Consider the following 6,000-nt stretch of genomic DNA (forward strand, 5'->3'; position numbering starts at 1 on the left):
GATGTTGCTGGAATAGAAAGTAGGGGCCAAGAGTGGCGGGGGAGAAAACTGGAGAAGTGGGTAAATGACACACAGCTGGTAAGCCTTGGGGACTAAATCCAAGGCTGTTGAGTGAAAACCTCCACTCTTTTTTTAAAAAAATATGGTATAATAAGATATGGATAACATGAAATTTACCTTCTAACCATTTTTGTGTTTGTTTTTGAGACATAGTTTCACTGTCGCCCAGGCTGGAGTGCAGTGGTGCAATCTTGGCTCACCACAACCTTCACCTCCTGAGTTCAAGTGATTCTCGTGCCTCAGCCTCCCCAGTAGCTGGGACTACAGGCCCACATCACCATGCCCAGCTAATTTTTGTATTATTAGTAGAGACGGGGTTTCACCATGTTGGCCAGGCTGGTTTCGAACTCCTGACCTCAAGTGATCTACCTACCTTGGCCTCCCAAAGTGCTGGGATTACAGGCATGAGCCACTGTGCACAGCTCAAGCCCTAACTCTATTTAAGGCTGAATAAGTAGTTCAAGTGTACAGTATAAGCTACCTTCTCTTTGTACAACCATCATGGATATCCATCTGTAAACTTTTTTATGCCTGATAGAAATTGTGAATAATGCTACTGTGATCCAGGTTAAAAATAACTGCCCGTTTTACCTCCCCCAGCCCAGGGCAACCACCGTTCTACTTCCTGTCCCTATAAATTTGACTGACTCATACGGTAATCCTCTATATAATGTTTAGAATAATACAATATTTGTCTTTTTTTGTGACTGCCTTATTTCACTTAACATGTCTTCCATGTTGTAGCATGTGATTCCAGAATTTCTCTATCTCCTTGGCCAGGCACTTGGTAGGCTCACGTTCCTGTAATCCTAGCCATCTTAATGGGTGAGGCCAAGAAAGGTGGATCCACTCTTTTGTTTCCTCTCATACTTCGTTCTTTAATTTCTTTAGTTAGGTTTACTGGGGTATATTTTATATACAGTAAAATGTGCCTTTTTTAGTATACAGTTCTTTAAGTTTCGATAAATGCATTCTAGCATAGAATACCACAGTCAATATATGGAATGGCTTCATAACCCCCCTAAGTTCCCTCAAGCCACCTCTTTGTAGTTAACTCCTCTTCCCACTCCCAGCTTTGGCAACAAACTGATGTGTGTTTTCAGTCTCCATAGCTTTGCCTTTTCCAAAACACCATATAGGTGGAATCATATGGTATGCAGCCCTTTGAATCTGGATTTCTTTCACTTAAGATTTGCACATGTTGGGTGTGTCAATAATTTGGGGGTTTTTTCATTGTTAAGTAGTATTTCATTCTATAAATATGCTACAGTTTGTATATGTAATCATTAAAGGACATCTGGGCTAGTTTCTGGTTTTCAGTGATTATGAATAAAGTTACTAAATACATTTGTGTACAGGTTTTTGTGGGTATACAAGTTTTTATTTCACTTGGATACATACTTAGGAGTGCGATTACTCGATCATATGGTAATTATATGTTTAACTTTAGAAGATACTGCCAGAATTTTCCAAAGTGACTTTACCATTTTATATTTCCACCAGCAATATATTCGAGGTCTAGTTGACTCACATTCTTGGCAGTATTTGGTACTGTTAGATTTTTATTTGTTTGTTTTGTTTTTAGCCAGTCTAGTAGGTATGTCATCATATCTTATAGTAGTGTTAGTTTGCATTTCCCCAATGACTAATAATGTTGAACATATTTTCATGTATTTATTTGCCATCTGTCTTTTTTGATGAAGTTTTTGTTCAAGTCTTTTGCCCATTTTTTTTTTTTTTTTGAGACGGAGTCTCGCTCTGTTGCCCAGGCTGGAGTACAGTGGCCGGATCTCAGCTCACTGCAAGCTCTGCCTCCCGGATTCACGCCAGTCTCCTGCCTCAGCCTCCCAAGTAGCTGGGACTACAGGCGCTGCCACCACGCCCGGCTAGTTTTTTGTATTTTTTTAGTAGAGATGGGGTTTCACCGTGTTAGCCAGGATGGTCTCGATCTCCTGACCTCGTGATCCGCCCGTCTCGGCCTCCCAAAGTGCTGGGATTACAGGCTTGAGCCACCGTGCCCGGCCTCTTTTGCCCATTTTTAAGTTACTTCTTTTAAATATAATTGTGTTGAGAGTTCTTCACTAATTCTGGATCTCTTTATCAGATATATGACTTGCCAGTATTTTCCACTAGCCTGTGGTTTATCTTTTCATTTTCTTGACTATCTATTTAAGAACAAATTCTTAATTTTGATGAAGTCCAGTCTATCACTTTTTTAAATGGGCTGTGCTTTTGGTGTCATATCTAAGAAATATTTGCCTAACCTGAAGTCACAGAGGCTTACGCCTATATTTTCTTCTATACATTTTATAGTTTTAGTTTTTAAAATTTAGATATTTGACCTATTTTTTGTTTAACTTTTGCGTATAGTCTAAGGTATGGATTAAGGTTCTTCTTTTGCTTATAGATATCCAATTATTTCAACAGGATTTTGTTTTGTTTTGTTCTGAGACAGTCTCTCTCTGTTGCCCAGGCTAGAGTGCAGTGTTGCACTCTTAGTTCACTGCAACCTCTGCCTCCCGGGTTCAAGTGATTCTCCTGCCTCGGCCTCCCAAGCAGCTGGTATTACAGATGCGTGCCAACACAGCTGGCTAGTTTTTATATTTTTAGTAGAGACGGAGTTTCACCATGTTACCAAGCTGGTCTCGAACTCCTGACCTCCAGTGATCCACCTGCCTCAGTCTCCCATGGTGTGAGCCACCATGCCCAGCCCCAACATGATTTTTTGAAAAGACTACCTCTCTCCTTTGAATTTTAAAATCAACGTACTGATTTCTACATAAAATCCTCCTAGGATTTTGATTCCCCTTTGGATTCATTGTTCTGAGTCATTCCTTCCTTTTTCTGTGCATTTGCCATTGAGTTGTTTTCTCAATTTGCTTCCTCCCAGTAGAATTTTGGGATGCAAAGGCCTCTTTTCACTTTTTAAGATTTTTAAAAAAATTTGAAATGATTATCGATTCAAAGATGTTGCAAAAATAGAAAGGTCCTGTGTACCTTTCACCCAGTTTCCTCCAGAGGTAACACCAGATAAAACTAGTACAATATCAAAAGCAGAAAATAGGCAGTAGTACAATATACAAACCACATGGAGATTGAACCAGTTTTACATGCACTAATTTGTGTGTTTCATCACCAAAAAGATCTCTCTTGTGCCATCTGTACCTCTCTCCTCCATCCAGTACATAATCCCTGGAAACCACTAATTTGTTTTTTGGATTTTGTTTGTTTGTTTGTTTGTTTGTTGGTTGGTTGGTTTTTTGAGACGGAGTCTCCCTCTGTTGCCCAGGCTGGAGTGCAGTGGCATGATCTCGGCTCACTGCAACCTCCACCTCCCGGGTTCAAGTGATTCTCCTGCCTCAGCCCCCCGAGTAGCGGAGACCACAGGCATGTGCCACCATGCCTGGCTAATCTCTTGTATTTATAGTAGAGACAGGGTTTCACCATGTTAGCCAGGATGGTCTTGATCTCCCAACCTCAGGTAATCCACCCGCTTTGGCCTTCCAAAGTGCTGGGATTACAGGCGTGAGCCATCGCGCCCAGCCTGAAACCACTAATTTGTTATCCACTCTATAATTGTTGTCATTTCAATAATAGTATATGAACAAAAGCAAGTGAAGGTATTAAAAATGTTATATGAGTGGAATCATACAGTATGTGACCTTTTGAAGTTGGCTTTTTTCACTCAGCATAATGCTCTTGAGATCCAAGTTGCATGTATCAATAGTACTTTAAAAATCACAGAAAGTTTAAAAAAATATACATAGAGGTTTTGTGTACCCTTCGATCATTTTCCTCCAATGGGTGAGAAAATCTTACATACCTTTGGTATAATATCAGAACCATGTATAAATTCATGTAGCCACCATTACAATCAAGTATAGAACTGTTCTATTATCCCAAGGCTTCCTCATGCTATTCATAGACACAGTCACCCCTCCTTCCTCTCACCCCAATCACTAAAAATCCCACTTCATCGCTATAGTGTTGTCATTTTGAAAATGTTATATACATGGAATTATAGTATGTAACCTTTCAAGATTGGCTTTTGTACTGGCTTTTCCATATAATGCCCTTTATATCCACTCAGGTTGTATCAGTAGTTTGTCCCTTTTTTGCTGAGTGCAATTACATATAACACAGTTTGGCCATTCACCCATTGAAGAATGTTTGTTTCCAATTTAGGGCTATTATGCAGGTTTTTGTCTCCACACATAATTTTCATTTCTCTGGAATAAACTTCAAGGCGTATGACTGCTGCCAAACAATTTTCCAGAACATCAGCAATGTTCATACATTGATACAGCTTCTCTGCATTTTGACTTACTTTTAGAATGTTCACTATTTTATTTTAGCTGTTTTAATAGGTGTGTAATGATATCTTACCATAGTTTCAATTTGCATTTCCCTGATGGCTATTGATGTTTAATACATTTTAGGCTGGGCGCTGTGGTTCATGCCTATAATCCCAGCACTTTGGGAGGCTGAGGCGGGTGGATCACCTGAGGTCAGGAGTTCGAGACCAGCCTGGTCAACATGGTGAAACCCTGTCTCTACTAAAAATACAAAAATTAGCTGGGTGTGTGGCAGGTGCCTGTAATCCCAGCTACTTAGGAAGCTGAGGGAGGAGAATCGCTTGAACCCAGGAGGTGGAGGTTGCAGGGAGCCAAGATTGCGCCACTGCACTCCAGCCTGGGCGACAGAGCAAGACTCAAAACAAAAAAAAAAAAACAAACAAAAACAAACAATTTTAATGTGCTTATCTACCATCTCTATATCCTCTTTGGTGAAATATCTGTTCACCTCTTTTGCCCATTTTCTAATTAGACTGTTTGGATGTTTGTTCCGGAAAAAGAGTCTTGCTCTGTTGCCCAGGTTAGAGTGCAGTGGCATGATCATAGCTCATTGAAGCCTTGAAATCGTGGACCCAAGTGATCCTACCAAGTAGCTAGGACTACCAGCGCTCGCCACCATGCCCAGCTAATTTTTTTTCTTTTTCTTGGCCTCAAGCCATCTTCCCACCTCGGCCTCCAAAGCACTGAAATTACAGGTGTGAGCCACTGTGCCCAGCCTGTTTGTTCGTATTTTTACTTTTGAGTTTTGAAAGTTCTTTATATATTCTAGATATGAGTCCTGTGTAAGATTTGTGATTTGCAAATATTTTCTTTCTAAATTTGTATGTCTTTTATTTCCTTTTCTTCTCTTATTGTATTAAGACTTCCAGCACTACATTGAATAAAAGTGGTGGGAGCAGACATTCTTGCCTTATTTTTGATCTTGAGGGGAAAGCATCCAATCTTTCCCCATAAAGTATGACGTTAGACATACTTTTTTGTAGGTGCCTTTATCAAGTTTAAAGTTATCTTCCATTCCTAGTTTGTTGAGAGGTTTTATCCTGAATGGATATTGAATTTTCTCTAATGATTTTTCTTTATCAATTGATATGATCATGTGGTTTTTGTCCCCTTGGTTCATTAGTGTGGTGGATTATGTTAATTTAATTTGAATATTGGACCAGACAGACTAGCACCCCTGAATAACCCCACTTCATTTTGGTGTATAATTTGTTTTATATATCAGTGGATTCAATTGAATATGGGTCAATGTTTTATGGTATCTGCACTGCCTTTGAAGTGGTATAGTGTTATTTGAAAGTGGACTTAATTTAGTTATAAATGTGTATTGCAGACTTTAGGGGAACCACTTAAAAAGTTTTTAAAAGTATAATTATAGGCTAAGAGAGAAGAGAAATGGAATCATATAAAAAGCTCAATTGAAACCAGAAAGGTGGGAAAAAAAGGGAAGAAAGAAAAAGAGACAAAGAACAAGCACAACAAATTTTAAAAAATGATAAACATGATAAATATAAAACCAATTGTATCAATAATCACTTTAAATGTGAATGGCCTACATATACCAATTAAAAGACTGAGCTTGTCA

This window comes from Papio anubis, chromosome 16 (assembly GCF_008728515.1).
Source record: "Papio anubis isolate 15944 chromosome 16, Panubis1.0, whole genome shotgun sequence".
Taxonomy (NCBI): Eukaryota; Metazoa; Chordata; class Mammalia; order Primates; family Cercopithecidae; genus Papio; species Papio anubis.